The sequence below is a fragment of the Fukomys damarensis genome, unplaced genomic scaffold, assembly GCF_012274545.1.
Source record: "Fukomys damarensis isolate Sample0158 unplaced genomic scaffold, DMR_v1.0_HiC HiC_scaffold_6, whole genome shotgun sequence".
In the NCBI taxonomy this organism is placed as follows: Eukaryota; Metazoa; Chordata; class Mammalia; order Rodentia; family Bathyergidae; genus Fukomys; species Fukomys damarensis.
The window spans coordinates 16,646,733-16,668,561 of record NW_022900918.1 but is presented as its reverse complement, the minus strand read 5'-3'; the positions used below and the strand labels follow the sequence as shown (position 1 = coordinate 16,668,561).

The following is a 21,829-nucleotide window of genomic DNA, read 5'->3' as shown; positions in this document are numbered from 1 at the left end:
TTCTGTTTCCTTATCTATACAATAGAAGGTTGAATTGGATGTTCTCTCTGGTTCTCTTAATAACCTTATAAAATGGGTATGAATTTTGATTTCCCCCCAGCTAATGAAATTCTAGGATTCAGATCTTCGTTTCATTACACAAATTCTTTCCCATTCTACCAAGGTGCGCATTTGATGTAGCAGGCAGAGACACATTAATGGTACTCTGCACATCAGGTGGTTGCTTTTTTGTTGGGGAGACATAAACTTCAAAGTAATTAGCGTCTGTAACTGCTAACCTGAGATTTAAGTGGAGACTGACCTGCTAAAAGAAAACAGCAATAAGCTTGTTGATTTGCCCTTCATCAGTCAGCACTATAATTTGGCAGAGTGGACTTTGCCTACACCTGAAGTGCCCTCATGAGATAAATAGCAGGTGTCCTCTTTCTTTTGAATTGGCCGGCATTGCAGTGATATCAGTTATCATATGATATCCCAAACAGTAATCTCTGGCTGTTGGCAATTCACGTGGAGAAAGTGAAGAGTGATGTTAAGCACCTGGAAGTTTCAGTCATAGCTGGAATAAACGGAGAAGTCCAGAAGCCACCTAGACTATCACTGACTATTATATAAATATCATTTAATATTTAAACTGGGTGAGAAGTTACAAAACCTCTGATTGCACAAAAGCAGAGTCTCAACAAACAAAGCTGTCAGAGCCTTAGAGATTATCTGGCTTAGCTACCTTAGTCACAAACAAATTATGTAGGCAGAGGAAAAAAACTCGGGCTGGAAATGGTATTGGTTATTCTGTTTGGGGGAACTACAGAAGTAAATGGATTTTTCACAAACACTACCTGTCCAAGAAGTACCATCTATGCATTTACTGAATGCCTATTGACATTCTTCCATGTAAGTCCAAACTATTTCCTCTTTACTTCATGTGCAAGTAAATATTGGAAACCAACAGAGAAGTATTGGAAGGCATGCCCTCTTTTCCTCTCTTGCATCCTGCTCAGGTGCCATTATTCACTGGCTCCTCTGATTCATTCTTCACAGTCATCGCTGACTATCGCCTCTCTAAAGCCCTTCCGAAAACACTCCAACAAGGCCACTCATAGCAGATCTGTAGTTTGCTAATACTGTTTTCTCCCATTTCCATCCAGGGAGTCTATTTGTCCCAGTTCCTCTGAATCATTGTCACCGGTTGGGGATTTGGTTTCGATAATAGTGAAAATTCAAGAGATTTTTGAAGGAATTAATGTGCCCTCTACTGGATTTGTTTCAAACAGAACAGTACAGTCATTTTAGCGAACAAAAGGGTTCAAGTTCTGCAGTGAAGCTCCTTTCAGTGACATGACTGTCCTCAGGTCATAAGTCTTCTCCATCCAGATGGACCCAGCCAGCCCTGGGTGCACCCTGCTCCCATCAGAGTCCTGCACTCACAGCTTTGACTGCATGGAAGATCACGAGGGAGGAGTTAGCTGGTCCAGGGAGTTGGCCTTCCAGAATGAAGAAGAAAGGGAGTCTGACATCAGTTCCTAAGAAAGACCTAAAGCTGTTTGGTGTGGCTATGAGGATATGAATTTCCTGAGCAACCTGATGAACAAGTCTCATCACTTTGGAGTCTCTGCGTACATAGCCAGAATGTCAATCCTCCTTCACTTCCGAGATAAACCGACAGCAGGAAAGCCAAATTCTCTCCCTGCAACCCTTCAGACTCTAAGGTACACAGAGATATCTTTCATCTTGTTCTCCCCCTTCTTCCTTCCTCTTCCTTTTCCTCCCCCTCCCTATCCACCCGCCTCCTCCTTCTTCCTTCTTTTTGGCTTTCTCTTTTAAGACTGTCCTTGATGTCCAATGTAATCTGAACTCACCTAGGTAAAGAATAGCTTAGAAAGGCGATTTGAGCTCCTACTGAGGAATCAGGCTAAACAACTTAATAAGGAAAGAGTCATTTAATAATTCAAATTCCACGAGCTAAGACAGTGTAGGAGCATCTTGCTTCTCAGTGAGAGCATAAAATATTGGCAGCAAAAGTCTTGTTTTCTGGTTAATGCATTAATGAATTAATGAATTAACAAGATAAACACAAATAGATCCTATATCCATGTGACATCATAATTCATTTATTTGTATGCGGTAGATAAATCATCTGCTTTATTATTAAGATATTCCCAAAAGTAGCATTATAGTAATTTTAATTTTGTTAAAAATCATTAATTTTAGGGACAGAAGATACTGACCCACCAGCAAGAGTCAAGTGTTCTCAGCAGTGAAAAAGATTTGTAAGGCAGCAAGTGAGAAACTGTCTTAAAGGTGCTGGCTGACCCGTAGCTATGAAGTACAGAACACCCCACTGAAGGTTTAGCCTTACTCTCTGGAGTTCTCCACTCTCATCCCTGCCTCAGCAGTTCACATATTGATGCACTCAGAAGGGAGTATACAGATTTGATGAAACCCCAAAATGACTATGCAGTTGAGCCCTCACCCCAAACACAGTTCTTACCTCGATAATCCTTCCATAAAGCATGTATGTGATAAAATCAGATAGTGAAATAACTACACCTATACCACATAATAAGGGAAAAAATCTGACTAATCTTGTTTTAAAACTAAATATTCAAAAATTATCTCACTATATCTAGTTTACCATTTTTTAGCTAAGAGTGCATTGGACAAATAGCTACTATAATATAAAAAGAACTGAGATGTATTTTATTGTTAACATTTTTAACATGTTGGGATGAATGTCTGCTTCTGTCTGTGATACAGTACTGTAGGAGATCATATCAGACTCATTCTCTACCGAAAACTACTAAAAATCTGAACTAAAAACGAAATAAAATAAATAAAACACCTATTTGAAAGTTACTGAAAGAAATCAATGCAACGAGATTCTGAGTCCTGTAGGATTCAGCCAAAATTCTAAAGAGAAGGGCAGGGCGGTGCTTTGAGATGCACCCCACAAGCCCCTAGGGGATAGGTTGGTTTCTGGCACAGAGCACAGAAGGAAAACAGTGGCACAGAGTTTGTTCCATTCTCACTGCACTACAGAGATAAAAATCAAAGTTTTAATTGAGGAAATCAGAAAACATTTGAGCAATGTAGGAGGAGAAGTGCTTAGAGGGGAATTTTTAAACCCTGAAATACGTTTACTAACAAGAGGAAAAGGTAAACAATGATCTAGGCACCTAGCTCAAAAATTTGGGAAAAAAATATAAAATTAAACAAAAACAGAATGGAAGGTGATCACAACTTTAAAAAGAATAGTATTTCATGAAATAAAAATATTCAACTGTGAAAATAAAGCCAAAAGTTGGGTTAAAAAAAAACACTAATATAATTTACAAATCCTCAGCAGTATTGATTAAAGATAAGAGGAAAGATATTAGGTACAAATTATTAACAGTAGTAATAAAAAGGAAATATTACACATTAAAATATAGCAGATTATGACCAACCTTATGTCAATTAACTTCATCATTAAATACACAAATTATTTTAGAAAATATATTACCAAACTAATATATGTAAAGAAATAGAAAATCTCAATGATGCTATTCTACTATCTGTGAAAGAGGGTGAACTCAAAATTAAAAATATTTCTACAGAGAAAACTCTGGGCCCAGATTCCTCAAAAGGAAATCGTTTCAAGTACTTTTGAAAGAAATAATTTTAATTCTGCACAAATTGGTTTCATGTCTAGAAAAGACGGATTATTTCCTAACTCATTTTGATTATAATCATCTTGACTCAAACACCTAAGAATAAAAAGGAAAATTACAGATAAATCTCTCATGTGATCAGAGACACAAACATATTGAATAAAACACTAATACATTTAACCAACAATATGAAAAAAGCTAATATATCCCCATAAGACTGGGCTCAAATGATGAATGAAAAGTTGACTTACCATTCAAAAATTACCACTGTACTTCTGCATATTAATAGAATTAAGCACGCAAATATTTCTATAAATGTAAAAGAAAAAGGAACTTGCTATTTATGATGGAAATGAAATAAAATATTAATTATCTCTTAGCAAATCAGAAAGAAAAAATGTGCTTAACAAAGAATACCTTCAGTGAAAATGTATACTTAATGATGAAATGTGAGGAATTTTTTCCTGTAATAAAGATATCCTAAGAGATAAGGCTAGCCTCATCATGCTTTCCATTTACCTTTATTCTGGAAGTCCTGCCCACACAATAAGGTAAGAAGAAGAAATAAAATACATAAGAATTGAAGAGGAGATATGAGAGCATGCACAGAAGATCTAAAAGATGAATATTAAAATCAATAAGCTGATTTATCAAAGTGAATGGGTACAAAGCCAATATACAACAACAGACTGTACTCATATAATGTCAATAAGTAACTGGAAAATAAAATGCAAACTCAATAACGGTGTTTACAATAACATCAAAAACTAAATATGCAGGCTGTCTAGCAAAAGTGTGTAAAAAGCAAAATTATAAAACGATATTAAAAACAAGTAAAGATCTAAGTCAATGTAGGATAGCTATGTCCATAAGTCAGATTATTCAATAATGTAGGAAAGAAATTTCTCCCCAAACTTATGTATGTTTTCCATGTTCAGACATCTTATTTAAGTGCACTTCAATGTATTGTGCCTACAAATATAATTTTGGTTTTGTTGTTGTATTTTTATAAATTGAAGGTTTATGGCAGACCTATGTCAATCAAGTCATCAGTGCCATTTTTCTGATAGCTCAAATGATTGATCTTTTAGCATAATAAAACAATAAAGCTTTTAAATTAAAGTATGTATAGTGTTGTTTTTTATAGGAAAAAATCTTTCATTTCATTGTATTGATAGGGCTGGGGATTTAACTCAGTGGTTCTGGTGCCTGCTCACAAGCACAAGGACCCGAGTTCCATCCCCGGTACAGAAAAAAAAAAAAAAAAAGTTAAAAATTGTGTTGGTACATGTTTGCAGTATATAATGATTACATTCACTGAAGGGAATTACAACATGTACATAATACATCTTAATTTTTTTTCCTTCCTCTGTCCCCTATTATTTTGCCAGCATTAGATTAATTTATTTATCTTATAAGATTTATAAATTCAACTATCATATATACAGATTAAAAATCAAACTAATAGTCTAAAAAATACACAACATATAAGACAATCGTACTAAGTCGAAATGTTATTGTACACTGAATAGATCTCAGTATAGAGTAAATATAACCTTTATGTTGACTGGAAAACTAAAAAATTTGGGTACCTTACTTTCTTGTGGCATTGCTTTTTATTACAATGGTCCAGGAACTGAAGCCACAATATCGCTGAGGTATACCTGTACTCGTAATCAAAATTTCAACAGGTATTTCTATAGACTTTGAGAAATTAATTTAAAAATAGAAATGTAAAAGGTCAAGAATGGCTACACTACCTTGAAGAAAAAAAAAAGAAAAATAGAAGACTTACTGTAACAGCAGCTATTAAAATGTATTTATAGCCACTGTAATTCAAAGTTTTTCATGGGTTAAAGGACAATTAATTAATTGAAAAAATGTTCCAGAGACAAACTCACATATATACAGATACTTCATTTATGACAACGATATCATCCTAAACAGTTATTTCCTTTCTCCTCCCCCTTGGCATCTCTGAGAAAGTGGTGCTGTGTTAAGTATATATCCTTAAAAGGGAAAAAGAAAAAAGAAACCAAGTCCTACCTCACTATTTTACATTATATACAAAATCAATTCCAGGTGGAACAGATATCAATATGAAAAGTAAAACAATATGTATTCTGGAAAATAATATATCCCTGAGCTCAGAATTAGTAAAGATTTTTAAAAATAGTACACAAAGGGCTGGGGATTTAGCTCAGTGGTGCCACCGCCTGCTTCCCAAGTGCGAGGTCCCGCGTTCAATCCCCAGTACCAAAAATAAAACAAAAGTACACAAAACACTATTAAAAATAATAGATAAATAGGATTTTACTAATTTAAAGACAGCTGAGCCATGATGCTTGCCCTTTCCATATTTTAGAAAACAGCAATCAAAATTGTTTGTTTTTTGAAACTGAGTCTTATTATGTAGTTCAGCCTGGCTTTGAACTCACTATGTAGTTCAGACTGGCCTCATAGTCTTGGTGATCCTCCTTCCTCAGTCTCCCAAGTGCTAGGATTATGGGTATGAGCCACTATGCCTGGTCGTGGTTTTACATAAAATATCTAACTTTAAGAATTTCTGACTATTCAAACTTTCCAAAATCAATATATGGATAAATTAACCATATATTATTATCAGAAACCGTGTGTTCTAAAAATTTTCAAAGCATTAAATTGCTCAAGAATAGGAAATCCCTTCACAGAGTTATAAGAGAAAATTACTTCATTGTAAATTAGCCAATCCTGTTTCAAAGTATATATTGGGCCAAGAATTAAGTCTGTTTCTTAGAAAGTGTTTTAAAATAAAAAGTAGCTAAAAAGGGAAAAATTAATTAAAATGTCTGTGAACACCTGGCTTCATTCTTTTCAGATAGGCTTTTCTGGAGCAGTTTTGATAGAATGAACTCAATGAGATACTGCCTAAAAGAGGACCCCAGGAAGCCCCGAAAGATGTCCTGGTAAAACACAAGTGAGTATATGAAACATACACAAATATTCTACCTCACTCAGAGAACTGCAGCCACAGAACTATACTTAGAATTTATGGTAGAAGCTAAAAATCTCAGAAACATCTATGTCAATGTTATTGAACTGTGTTGAGGAAGTAAGGAGACATAGACAAGTTTCAATCATACAAACAGAGCAAACACAGTACCCTTGCTATGCAGAAGCCAGGAGCCGTTCAAGTTCATAAGTATATATAAGTAATCTCCAGACCGTGAGACTATACTATTAAAAGGGGAGAGATGCCATATCAGTTTCATAAAGCAAAAAGACTGATTTGCAAAGTAATAGGTCCAGAAGGCCTGGCTGGCTACAGAATTTTTGAGGCCCTGTGAAAAATGAAAATGTGGGGCTCCTTGCTCAAAAATTATTAAGAACTTCAACACTTGGAGATAGAGCATGAATCTAAGAGGAAGTTCCCTCTGGCCAGAAGTGACAGGGAACGACTTCATAGGGAAACCACGCTTTTCTTCTGCACTTGCCAGCAGAGGAAATGACAGCCTGAGCAATGTGGTCTCTGGGCACCCAAAAGGACATTGTGAAGGTTTGCGGTGTAATATGCTTTTCATGTGAAGTTAAATAAGAGATACTATCCTCTCACTGAGACTAACTGCATTTTTACTTCTGAATAGGATAGTTTGCTGATTCACGGCTGCGATTTTTAGAATACATTCCTATTTCTATTCCTAATCTTGTATTCCATAGACTGCTCAGAAAGAAGGTATTGTGTGTGATGACTTTTTTTTTTAATGCCCCACTAAGCTTTTAAACTAGGCCAAGCAGACGTGATGGTTGTGCACACATACACACACACACACACACAGTTTAGCCTGCTTTAATTCCATTAATTAATATGAGGAGTAATACTGGCTATTTAGAATATTTAGCATGCAAAGAATGAAATAATGTCATTGCATGAAAAATGTAGGATTTAGTTTCAACTGTGTGCTGTTCCATTCTGCTTTATCTAACCACTTTATCTGCATGGATTTCTTCCAGGAGATAAAGCTATCAATCAGATTGTTGTTGCTGTTGTTTGTTGTTATTGTTGTTGTGAGTTGCAGCTCATGATGTCAGGTTGTATATAAAAATTGCAGATGGATTTTTTTTCTCTCTTGATTTTAAAAGGGCTTACAAAGCTCAACAATATAGATATCATATTTATCCTAGGCACACAAATAGGTGTCAAAAATATCTTTCTCCTAAATACAAAATACTTATCTCCTGTTACATTTTTGTAAAGATGAAAAAGCACAAAACTTCATTTTATCAGAAGGAAACAAAATATAGATTTAACAGTATAGTCTGCTGTTTTTTACTATTTAAAGAATATATTTCCAAAATCAATATTTACTCCTACTTAGGTTTCTTGGAAGAGAAGAATGGAATTGAATATGAGAAAATGTAACCGGTAATGAACAGTAAGAAAGGGGTATTTACACTTTTCCTTTGGCAGTTTGGCAGTCCATCCTGTGAAATAATAATGAAGCTGAGGGATTGAAGATAGTGATCATTTGCTTTTATGTGCTAGGGAGCCACTACCTCAGCTGGTAGAACCCACTAAGGAGTAGCAACTGCTAGGAGGAAGCAAATCAACCTTATGAATAATTTAGTGAAAGGATGCTGCGGGACAGACTTTATGAAAATGTGTACAAAGTGAAGAGTTGGTGCTATGTGATATGGAATTAATACTTGTCTTAGTTCGGGTTGTAGGAAGAGCATAAAAAGGCATTAACTCCTTATATTTTTATTTATTCTATTAGCATTTTATACTATACAGGTAATCCTTAAGTTCAAATGCTTTGATGTATGAGTTTTTGACTTTTCAATGGTGCAAAGACAATTTACATTCAGCAGAAACCAGACATTGGAATTTGAATTTCTATCATTTCCTGAGTTAGCAAAGCTGGGTAGCAGAGGTAAGCTACAGTGCCCAGTCAGCCACATGATTAAGAGGAGAAATGGCTAATAGTCTACAGTGTTTTGTGTAGCTGCTTGTAAGCCAAGAGGTTTAGTAGGTTAGGAGCATTCAATGGATATTCAGCTTCCTACAATTTCAGTTGAAGATAGGTTTATCAATGCATAATCCCATTACATATGAAGGCATGTTTGTACTTTGACATCTTTTCAACTTTGAATATTGGTTCACTATATATCTCCATATTCTTGCTTTTCTTACATGCCATTCCATAAACGCAGAAAAGAAAAGCCCCTGCTACTTAAGGTTCATCTACCATATTTTGAGCATTATTTTCTAACACTCTTCTTTGAACCAGCTCTCTTCCTTTGTGCTGATCTTTTCCATCTCTCACTTAGAATATTTAATTTTACTTTATTTCATTAAGTTTATTCGTACTTTTTAGGTATATAGTACAGTTACATTCATCATTGGGATCTTGTGCATTTATGTGATGTATTTTTGTTCTTATTTTTTCCCTATTCCACTGCCCTCTGTTCACCCCCTTCACCCTTCCCTATTTATAAAGACTTTGTTTCCATTTTTTCCTTTTCTCATATTTTTTCTTTTCCCTTCTTTCCTTTATCTTACTTTTCCCTTTTCCCTTACTCCTTTAGACCTTTTCTTCCTATTTCACATTATCAATTATACAATTTGAACCTTATTTACACTTCTGTTTTTTCACACCAGAGAAACTATTCAGTATTTACACATGTCTTATTTATTTCACTTAAGAATATAGCCTCAAAATGCATCCATTTAGCTATAAATGACTCTAGTTTCTCATTCTTTATGGCTGAGCAGTACTCCATGTTATAAAAAAAAATATCTTTATCTAGTCTCTAGTTGATGGACACTTGGGCTGTTTCCAAATTTTAGCTATGACAAACCGTGCAGCTAAAAACACAGGTGTGCATGTATTGCTGTGGTATGATTCTTTTAGTTCTTCTGGGAAGATATCCAACAGAGCGATAGTAGGGTTAAATGGGACCTCTAATCCTAGTTTTTTGAGGTATCTCCAAATTGATTTCCAAACTGGTTGCACCAGTCTGCACTCCCATCAACCATGAAGAAGGGCTCCTATCCCCCAACAACCCTGCCAGCATTTGTTATTCATTGATTTCTTGATAGTAGCCATTCTTTCTGGAATCTCAGTGTTGTTTTTATCTGCATGTCTTGAATGACCAGTGATGTTGAACATTTTTTCATAGGTTTACTTGCTGCTTTTACTTGTTTGTCTATGAAGTGTCTGTTCATTTCAGATGCCCATTTTTGAATCAGGTCTGTATATTTGGGGGGCTGGCTTTTTTAAGTTCTTTAATCTGTAGTAGACCTTTGTCTGAGGAACAGCTGGTAAAATTTTTTTCTCACATCGTAGGTTGTCTCTTAGCTCTGCTGGTGGTTTCTCTTGCAGTGCAGAAGCTTTTTAATAAGATGAGATCCCAGTTGTTAATTCTTTGTGCTAGTGAGGATTTGTTCATAAAGTCATTTCCTATGCCAGTGTCTTTGAGAGTTCTGCCTTTTATTCCAGAAAGTTTAGTGTTTCTGTTTTAATATTTACATCTTTAATCCACTTCAATTTTAGTTTAGTGCATGGTGAAAGATAGGGGTCTAGCAAGATGAAATCCAGTTTTTCCAACACAGTTTATTGAAGAGGTTATCTTTTCTCCAGTGAGGATGGTTGGCTCCTTTGTCAAAGATGAGGTAGCCGAGTACATCTGGAGTTGTTTCTGTATCCTCCAATCTATTCCACTGATCCTCGGGCCTGTTTCTTTGCCAGTACCATGCTGTTTTTATCACGGTGGCACTGTAGTATAGTTTCAAGTTGGGGATTGTGATACCCACTGTCATGTCTTTGTTGCCTAGAAGGGTTTTTGTTATTCTATGTCTCTTCTAGTTCCAAATGAATTTTTCTATTGTTTTCTCTAGTTCTGTGAAATATAATACTGTTGGTATTTCAATCAAGATTGCATTGAATTTGTATAGCACTTTTGGAAGTATCACCATTTTCACTATGTTGGTTCTTCCAACCCAGGAGCAGGGGATATCTTTCCATTTTTTTATATCCTCTTCAATCTCTTTTTTCAGGGTACTGTAATTTTCAGTGTAGAGGCCTTTTGTTTCCTTCCTTAGATTGATTCCTACATATTCCATTTTTTGGATGTTATTATGAAAGGAATTGTTTCCTTAATTTCTCTCTCCATGAGTCTGTTATTTGTGTACAAGAAAGCTATTGATTTTTGAGTGTTGAACTTGTATCCTGCTACTCTTCTAAATCTATCAATGAAGACTAAGAAGGCTTTTGGCAGAGTTTTTGGGGTCTTCTATGTAGAGAATCATATTGTCAGCAAATAATGACAATTTAACTTCTTCCTTTCCTATCTTTATTACTTTTATTTCTTTCTCTTGTCTAATTGCTGTGGCGAATGTTTCCAGAATTACATTGAGCAGGAGTGGTGACAGTGCACGTCCTTGTCTTATTCCTGATTTTAACAGGAAGGTTTCCAGTTTTTGACCATTTAGTATGATGTTGGCTCTTGCTTTTTCATAGATAGCCTTTATCAGGTTGAAATAAAGACCATCTGTTCCAATTTTCTGCAGAGTTATTATCATAAATCCGTGTTGAATTTTGTTGAATGCTTTTTCTGAATCTATTGAGATGATCATAGGGTTTTTGTCCTTGACTCTGTTAATATAGCGTATTACACTTATTCATTTGTGTGTGTTGAACCATCCTTGCATCCCCAGAGTAAATGACCCTCTGTATTCTGTTTGCCAATATTTTATTAAGGATTTTTGCATCTATGTTCATTAGGGAGATGGATTTGTATTTCTCTTTTTTGAGTGCATCTTTCCCTGGTTTTGCAATCGCAGTAACCCTTGCTTTCAGGAATTCAGAAATATTGTTTGCCTTTCAATTTCACTGAAAATTTTAAAGAGTAGTGGCAGTAGTTCTTCTCCACATTTTTTGTAGAATTCAGCAGTGAAGCTATGAGGATCTGGGCTTTTCCTTGTTGATATATTTTTAATTATGTTTTCAATTTCACTGATTGTAATTGGGGTGTTTAGAATTTTTTTATCTTCTTTGTTCAACTTTGATAATTTGTATGCATCTAGAAATTTGTCCATTTCTTCTGTGTTTTCCATTGTATTAGAGTACAGGCTCTCTAAGTAGGTATTGATGATCCTCTGGATTTCTGCTGGATCTATTGTGACTTTACCATTTTCATTTCCTCATTGCATGGATTTGAGCCTTTTCTTTCCTTTTTTGATAAGGTTGGCTAAGGGTGAATTAATCTTGTTTATTCTATTGAAGAACCAACTCTGCTTCATTGATTTTTTTTTGTATTGTTCTTAGTCTCCATTGCATTAATTTCAGCCCTGATCTTTATAATTTCCTTCCTTGTATGAGCTTTGGGTTTGTTCTGCTCTTCTTTTTCTAGAAGCTTTAAGTTCAGCATCAGGTTGTTTAACTGAGCTCACTCTGTTTTCCTATGAGTATTCACTGCTATGAATTTCCCTCATAAGACTGCTTTAATTGTGTCCTACAGATTTCTATATGTTGTATTGGCATTATCATTAATTTGTAAAAAGTGTCTAATTTCTTCTTTAATTTCCTCTGTGACCCATTGGTCACAGTGTTGTTCAATTTCTGTGTATTTGTGAAGTTCTTGTGGTTTCTTATGCTATTTATCTCCAATTTAATCGCACTATGGTCTGTTAATATACATGTGATAATTTCAATTCCTTTGCATTTACTTAAACATATCCTATCAGCTAGTATGTGGTCTGTTTGGAGAATGACCCGTGTAAAGCTGAAAAGAATGTATATTCTGATTTTGTGGCATGGAACATTCTGTAGACATCTGTTAAGTCCATTTGTTCAGAAGCTTGGTTCAGCTCTAGCATTTCATTGCTGATTCACCTAGAATATTTTAATGGCCTTGATTGCCCTGAATCAAATCCTTTCTCTTCCTGATTTGTCACTCAGATAACTTCCAGATTCTTTTGTCAAAATGCATATTTTACTATATGGCTCATGTGTGTTTTAGGATAAAATCTTAGCTCAGGTGTAATTTCAGAGGAAGCTCATAAAGCACAGTGACCAAGGACAAGAAGGTAAGTCTTGGCCAATGAATTTACATTTAATTCCCTGCTCCAACCTGGCACACCAAAGGCTAATCATAGTGTGCTCATCAATATTCAAAGTTCAATTTGATTACCTTGTCTTAGGTTTAAAAGCTCCAGATTATAAAGATTGTTCAATGTTTCTGGTCATGCCTGGCTCTCCTCCATCTCTATTATAGTTAAAGAGAACAAATTTCTCTGGAAAAATGACCTTGAGATGAGCCAAGGACACAGGTTCCATTTAATTGGTGAGTGATGGTTGAAACGGGTAGTCCTCAGGGGAAAGAGTTAAAGTGGACTGCTAGTATCAGCTGAAAATATAGATATAAAGTTCAGGAGCTTCTCAATAGAAGTCCAAAGTTTCACGTGTGGTCAAGCCTACAGTGGGAAGTTCAGGATTTCATAGCCATTTGGAGCCAACATCTTCATGAAGCAATTGTGCGCTTGGCTGGAATATTCCTTCTGCACATAGCCGTGAGGATTTAGTGCAGATTACTCTTTCTGAATTTGGAGATTTCAAATAAGGACAAATCTCTTTCCATCGAATTATGCTACCATATCATCTTAGCCCACAGTAGGAAGTTAAGCCATTTTCCCCAATGACATGAAGTGAATTTAGTGAGCCACAAAAGGGGTATACAACACAGTGTGAGAAATCACATTACTCACAACTAAATTTCATGTTTTCTAAAAAAAATTACATATTTCGTATAGCATTCATCCTAAGGCTGAGGAAAGGGATATTGAATCTCTGACAGAGCTTAACAAATTGAGTAAATATAATTTCATTTGCAGTGTAGAGCAAATTGCATGGATTTGAGCCTTTTTCTCCCTTTTTTTGATAAGGTTAAGGAAGTACTTTTTCACCATATTCCCATAATAAAACTTACGACAGTATTTTCTGAATGAGCCGAGCCACAATCAGTCTTCCCACTGCAGCCCTGTCACCTTGTAGGCATAGGGGATTTTCAAATTCCACGAGAGATTTTGGTTAAGAACTAGTCTTTTAACAGTACATCTTTCCTAATATTTTAACAACTTTATAGAAGTCTTGGGATACAGTGTTACATTGAAGCCTCTTCAAGCTTCAGAAAAATGAACAGAAAACTCAGAACTATTACCAGAACCTGAAAAATCCATGAGGGAAACATGCACCATGTGGGAGTACAAAACGCCTTTTTTACATCACATTCATATTCCTGTTAAGCTAATAACTTCTTTTGTTTACTTTCCTTCAATAGAAGAAATTTTAAAATTTAAATTTAAAAACCCTGCAGTCCTCCTTGGTAGTAATTTGCTGACAAGAAGACTTCAAAACCCCAGAGGTACTCGTTTTGACATGATAGTACTCTGTCAGAATGTGAACTCTGATCCAATACATGAACAGTTACTGTTTCCCCTACTGCTTTTTGGCGAGACTTCACAAGGAACTTGTTTTCATCATTGCGGTCACTTAAAAAATGAACAAAAAAACTAATGCAATTGAGGCAGCAGAGCTCACAGGCCTGACAAATGGATAAAATGTTCTTTTGCTAGATTTAAAAAAAAAAACTTTTAAAATGTTTTTGACATCCTTCTGTGTGTGCGTGCACGCACTACTCACAGGAAATCCAGCTCTGACTTGTTGCCTTTAGAGCTCCTTTAATCTCCTCCTCCCTCTTCTCTGGCATTAGCATGTTTTCCATGATGGCTGGCAGTGAGCTCTCATAAATGGTGCTGACATCGGCACTAGTTTGGGGCCTTCTATTTAATGTCTTCATATTTTTGGAAAGCAACATTGTCAAACCTCCTAAGCACAGAAATCACAAGATGGGTTTAAGACTTTTATTATTTTTTACTTTTGCTATTTAAAATTCTTTATTATTGCTACTGTTATTATTGTCATTACTATTATTTTTATCTTTATTATTTTGCAATGCTGAGGATTAAGCCCAAGGCCTCACACATGCTATGCAATTCCTCTACCACTGAAATACATTGCTAGCCCTAAATTTTATATTTTATATTTATTTTTAACTGATGCTAAAATCATAAATTGTATATATTTGTGGGATACCATGTGATATTTTCAACTGAATACAGGTTTTAAAAATTTGAAAGAGGCCTGGCATGGTGCTACATATCTATAGTCCCATCACTCCAGAAGGTAAGGTAGTAGGATCATTTTGCATTCAAGGCTCGTCTACAATCCTACACAGTAAGTTCAAGGCCCGCCTGAATTATACAGTGAAACCCTGTGTCTGAAAACCAAAAAAAAAAGAAGTCTGACTGAAAAAAAGTTAAGTCATGTTGAGAGGATGTACTCTAATCACAATCTCTTTCAAATATGTTTAATAAGGCCTCACTCAGGCAATATTTAGTACACTGAAAAAGCGGAGCAAAGATGAAGAACAAAATCCTTAAAGGTTTATGGCTGTGTTTTGAATACCTATTTCTGTTTAATTTAACAGAAGCTAACTTAGTAGAATTTCAGTATCTACAGATAGTCCAATAATGAAATTCTAGCCTATTCATATTTATCAATATGAAAATGAAATGTAAATAACTAAATATTTTTGTTGGAAAAGACAAGATGGACATAAACTGGGTATCCCTCTAGGCCAGACTGGGATAACAAGTAGAGCTTTTTACTTGTTATTTACCTTAAGACTCCAAAAGTTTCTGATTTTCTGGGAGATAGCCCAAATGCATACAGACTCCATGATAGAATCCTTGCCTTCCTCAGCAATTTATAGCCTCTGTTCTGTCACCACATGTGCAAGAAGTTGTTCAGCAGAATAGTTTGCATATATCTACTGCTCTGTTTGTTTTGGAACATATATTATATTACATTATATTATATTATAAATAATATATATATATATATATATATTAAATGCTCAGATCATAAGATGTATGGGCTATGCCTAAAGAACAAAAACTCTAAAACATTTAAGAAACTATGTACCTGATGATTCCTGAGATTCCTAACATGAGGGCCACAGAGATTAATAATACTGATCAACAGGAGAGGTAAAGCCATCCACCAGCAAGTGCCCTGGCCAGCAAATAACTCACTCTAAAATAGAAAGACTCCAGAGTCATGAATTCTCTCCTGAGAATGATGGTACTGCTCCTGGTGGTACAAATGCACTCTGACCCAAGTCCTAGGGAATAGTCCCTAAAAGTTTTAGGGAATTGGTCACAAATTGAAATAACTGGGTGGCCTTGTGGGTAAGAAGAAATTTTTGAAAGAGTGATATCCATTTCATGGTCAGAGCACGTGGAGTGAAATGACAAGGGCAAGAACAGAGTAGTGACGACAACCGCCATGTTTCTGGTATCTGTAGCATTCCTACACTTTACTAGTGATGTAGGAGCCATTCAACAAGGCTACTGGGTGACACCCATCGAATGTGGGCAAAGGAAGCCCTAGCCCCAAATATCTCTACTCCGAGTGGCCAATGTTAGATAGGCCCTTAGGGAAAGAATGTCTTTGAAGAAGGAATTAGTGTGGAGAAGACACAAGTAACCACAACTGTGGGTAAAAATAATCCCACTGCATCTGGCACTTAAATGGGATGAGTAGGCTTTTATATTTTTCTTCTGATCCAAAATAGTAAGGTTAGGCAAGAAAGAAGGGGTAATCAGAGGGACTACTTAGCACCCTGAGACCACATAACTGAAAATGTTAGAGCTTACTCAGAAAAATTAAGAATAAAAAATTTAGCTTTGTTTAGCTATAATAACAATTTAAATTTATTCTTGGACATGTTTTATAGATATCCAATATTCTTTTTAAAGATGGTTTAATTTTTAAAACTCTTTAGCCCGTTTGGTAGATTCAGTATTATCGGCACTGAATAAATAAATGTCTTAAGCATCTGAAATCTATAACTGAATTCACCATCTTTTTTCCAAGACCATCTTTTTTCTCTATGTCCCGAATCAAGGTTGTCATCACTATGAACTCAATAGCCTAAGCCAACTAACTAGAGGTAATTCTTGAGTTGTGTTTCTTCATTTATTCAATTGATTTATGGATTCATTCCTTTTCAATCAACAAACATTTGATAGTACCATCTATTAGATGCTCAGTGCTATGATGAACAACTTAAGCTATACTCTTGTAACTAGGGTCATTTCAACATCACATCATGCTGGCTACCAAGATCTTTTGATTTAGCTTTATTAATATTGCTTCAATCTGTCTGCTTCATCTCATCTCTATTCATACTACCCTAGTGCAGCACAATGCTTTTCAGTATTGGCACCATTGATTTATTGGACTGGATAATTCCTCTATGTGTGAAGATATCCTATATATTGTGGGGAATTTTACAGCATTCTTGGATTCTACACCATGGATGGCAGTAGGACCCACTTTCATAGTGACAACCAAAAATGTTTCCAAACATTGCCAAATGGACCCTGTGAGAAGCAAAATTGGTTCCATTGCATTTCCATTGAGGAGCACTGAATTTGGACCATTGTTGTGTCACTGCTCAGTTTCTAAAATAAATCTTTAACTAGCAACTTTTTCTTCTATCTTTTACAATTTGTCATACACATTGTAGCACCTCCATTTGCCAAGCCATTTCTAAACATAATCCCACTAATCCTAACTTCCAACTGTGAGATGTGTAGTTAGCATGTTTTATGAGGAAAGCAACGGAGGTTTAAGAGAGTAATTTATCCATTATCAGAGGATAATGAGAAGGCAGAATTCAAAACCAGGATCTAACTAAAAAAAAAAAAAACAAAAAACAAAAACAGGATCTAACTAAATTTAAAAACCAATAAAAACTGTTTTCCAACCAATAACGTGTATTGAGTATTTATTCCAATATTTAGAAGCAAATAACTTTTTAAATAATTTTTTTAGCTTTAATTGAGTTTATTGGTACATTTTAGGGATGCAGTACAGTTACATTCATTGTTGGGAATCTTGTAACTCTACATGACATGACAAGTCTTGATTCTCATTTTAAATAATAAATAATTTTTTTAGCTTTAATTGAGTTTATTGGTACATTTTAGGGATGCAGTACAGTTACATTCATTGTTGGGAATCTTGTAACTCTACATGACATGACAAGTCTTGATTCTCATTTTTTCCCCTTACCCCTGCCCTCCCTTCATAAATAATTTTTTTTTCAATTAAACTCATTTGATGGTTGCCTATGGCCTGAATGGTAAAGCACTTTTCACGGCTCTAATGACGATCTTCTTTCTCACCTCCATTTGTCACCTCTCCCCTTAGCAGATACTGCTACTGTCCTTCATGCTTTTCTTCAAACATTTCTGTTCTTTCCAGCTGCTACCATTTTCCTAATGTTTTTCCTCTGTCCTGGGAGTCTTCTCCTGTCTATCTCCTTTCTGATCTTTAGGACTTAGTTCAGCACTCTTTCCAAGATGGCTTCATCGACACCCTCTTTCTTTGTTACAGGCAATGTCTCTGACATTTTTCCACTTATACATATTGCTATCATATTCCTCATCGTACTGCAACCATTGTGCTACAGATCACTGCTTTGGTCTCATTTTTTTTCCTCATTGAGTTTATTGGTACATTTTAAGTATACAGTACAGTTACACTTGTCATTGGGACCTTGTACCTTTACATGACAGGTCTTGGTTCTCATTTTTTTCCCATATCCCTGCCCTCCCTTCACCCCTCCTCCCTTCCCTATTTACAAAAACTTTATTTCCATTTTCTCATATTTTTTTTCTTTTCCCTTATTTCCTTTCCCTTACCCTTCCCACTTCCCCTACACATTTAGCAATTTTTTAAGGTCTCTACCATTTAACTAGTTGTATAACTTTGATTTGGTTTGTGGTCGTTGCTGTTACTGTTGTAGACTTTGTGCTGGGGGTCAAACTCGGGCCCTTGCACTTGCAAGGCAGGCTGCAAAACCACTGATCCAAATCCCCAACCCCAACATTTTTTTTTTCTTGCCTTTGCATAGCTTGCAGTATCTCAGGAAAGGCTGATGTTCATACAAAGAGAATGCATACCTTTGTAGAATATTAGTTCAATTTCTAGGGGAAAAGAACATTTGAAATGATGACTAAAGATATACGACTTGAGTGGTAAAGTTTAAGGGAAGAGGAAGAAGGAGCCAGGGAGAGGGAACATGATGCAAGAAGATCAAGAAATAAGAGACAGCATGGATCCTTAAAGGAACTGAAAAGAGTTTGGTACAACAACAATAAAGGACAGTGTGGAAAGCTTTGGAGCTGAGAGGCAGGCGTAAATGAGTCATGAAGAGCCCCACTGGCCATGTTATATCTTGATGTCTTAGGAATACTGGGAAATTTAGAAATGTTTTGAATCGAGAAATGACACAAATAGAGTAGTTAACATCGATAAAAGGTAAGGTGGGCTACAGTATAAGAAACAAATTTGTGAGGACTATGAGACTTAAATTATGAGGCATTTATGGAGGGTGAATGTTGGTGGTAGAACCAATGAGAGAGGTGGCAGTAATGCTGAAGAGATGAACAAAACAGAAGCATAATTATTTCATTCACTATTTATTAACCTAGTAAAGCAATAGAGTAAGCAATGAGAGAGAGACATAGCCTCTAGGCTTCTGGCTGTCAGTCACCAGCATACAAACACTAGAAAGCCACAATATTAATTTTTGAAATGCTTATTTCAGTATTCTTAGGTGCCTCTGAGAAAATCTATCCAGCAAGAAGTTGGTTATGTGGCTCCAGATATCTCAAAGTAGCCAAAACCTAGAAATAGAGATTTGGGAGATATTTCACAAAATTTTGAACAAAATCCACATTTTCGTTTTTATCACAGGCACAAGAATAGACTACAAGTCCTTGTAACCTTCCCAACTGGATAGTGTTGTGAGATTGAAATCTGATCAGTGGAATGTGGGGGAAGAAAAGTAGTCCTCTTGTGGACCAGACCCTCTGCCCCTGTACACTGTGTCATAGCCTTCTTTCCCTGCTCCTTTTCTCTTTATCAAATGCTGAAGATGATGAGACCTCTATGATCCTGAGTTACCAAACAATGATAGAGATACTGTTCTGCTGAGCAATCTGCTGAGCAATGTCTAAACTGCATTATAAATGAGAAATTATATACGTGATGAATTTGCTACAGCAATAAGGTTACCTTAACTAATTCAGGAACTTTCACAAGGAAGTTGGATAAAGAATAAAGATCTGACCCTGAAGATGAAGCCAGAGAAATGGTTGTCTTGGCATCCCATTGCTGCTTTGAAAATTATCATAAACTTAGTGGCTTTACACGACACAATGTGTTAGCTTACAATTCTGGAGACCAGAAATTGGAAGTGGGTCTTATAGCATCAAAGGTTCAGAAAAGCTTTATTCCTTCTGGAGATAGAGGGGCAGATCAATCCCCATCTCTGCCTTTTCTGGCTTCTAGAGGCTGCCTACATCATCCTACATTTCATCTCCTTCATGGACCCTGCTACCATCCTCTTTCCCTTGTGATTTCATTGGTCTCATCTAGATAACCTGGGATGAGTCTCATCTTAAGAAACTTAAAATCACAACTTTGCAGTCTCTTTTGCCATGAAAGGTAACTTATTCCCAGGTTATGGCACAGGATATACACGTCTTCGGTAAGGAGATTTCTTCAGCCTCCTACAAGCATATGAGAACAGCATCTAAGACAGGCAGCACCAATTCTAAAAATATAGGCAGAGGAATTACAGACAAGATAAACATGAATGACTATATAATGACATACAGGCAGAACAGGAAGTATCATGGCATAAAAAATATGGGAAGAAAGTCTTTTCAAAAAGAAAAAAGCAATGAATTGTGTTTTATCAGTGAAACATTAAAAAAGATAAAGACTTAGAAACATTCTTCCAACTTAGATACAAGGAAACCATTGGGGACCTTTAAAAGTTCTATGGGGATAGAACAGTAAACATGAGAATCTAGGTTTAGTCATGGTGAAGGAGGGCCCTGTGGATATAGTCAGTAAGGCCAGTCCTTTGAAGAAGATAAGTTGGAAATGGAAAAAAAGAAAACTAGAGATAGAAACAGTGAGGGGTGGAGGCAAGGGAGCCTCCCTTATTGGAAGTGCATATGAATATTTAAATATGCCAGTGAAAACAGACATTGAATGTAATAAATGAGACAGAATAATCTAATTTATACCACTAAAAAGAGGAAAAGAAAGAGAATCTCACTTTGCAAATGAGAGAAGAAAATAGCTAAGTTGTAAGTAAGAAAATTAAGGGAGTCACTGTCTAATTATTTTTGTTTTCTCTGTGAAACAGAAGACAAGATCAGAGGCTGATAGTGAAGGGAAATGAAGGAGGGAAGTTGTTGGACTTCGAGAGCATAGGTAACACTGAAATACCACAAGGAATGAGAGCCCATTGAAAGGAGTAATATAATACTGTCAAGGAGCTACAGATGCTCCACCAAATTACGGAAATAAATATATTGGACCAGTCCTGCCTTCTCTGACTTTTCTTTTGAAATACCAATGAGCTGCGTACAAAAGACAAAGCAGCAGTTGGATGTTTTAAGGTTAGTAGAGTTTTCTCCAATCAGGTGCAGAGGCAACACAATAGAATAAGAAGATTCAGAAAACGGGTAAGTAAATGGATGCAGTAATGGCATATCAAGTAACTAAATAAAGACACGAGGACCTAATAAGGAGATAGACAAGAGACTAAAACTCAAGTCAAATAACATATTTGGAATGAGGCCAAAAGAGAGAGAAATATGTATGTAAGAATAACTCTGACTACTTTATTTGAGAAAGGGCCCAATATAGATATGACAAGGATTAGGGTGTGACCACAGAGTGGCTACCTGGGTGGAGAAGCTTCATGAAGGTGGGGCAGGCAAGGAACCATGAGACAAGGTCATTATACTGAGTTACTCAGGATGATGTCAGCCTGAGGGTGGGGAAGGTGACTGTCAGTCAGGCACCAAAGTTCTCCCAGATGTTTACTGACCCTGTCCTCAGTAAACATGCAAGAAGCAAACACTCAAAACTGACCACAAAGGCAGAACCTTTTGGACAATAGCCTAAATTATTCAATTAAAATCCTTCTTACGGCTCTTTAGGAAAGGGAGATGTGTTTAGTTAAATGAATGCACTTGAGACTTTACA

General features: G+C 36.0%; 1 long non-coding RNA gene across 1 annotated transcript in view; it reads left to right on the top strand.

The window, feature by feature from the left end:
* Positions 1–1,577: 1,577 nt before the first annotated feature.
* LOC104861053 overlaps positions 1,578–21,829 on the top strand; it is a 44,145-nt gene continuing 23,893 nt past the window's right edge. Inside the window, exons 1-2 of the long non-coding RNA XR_779894.1 lie at positions 1,578–1,706; positions 6,505–6,603. This is a non-coding gene — a long non-coding RNA (uncharacterized LOC104861053). The remainder of the gene's footprint in view (positions 1,707–6,504; positions 6,604–21,829) is intronic.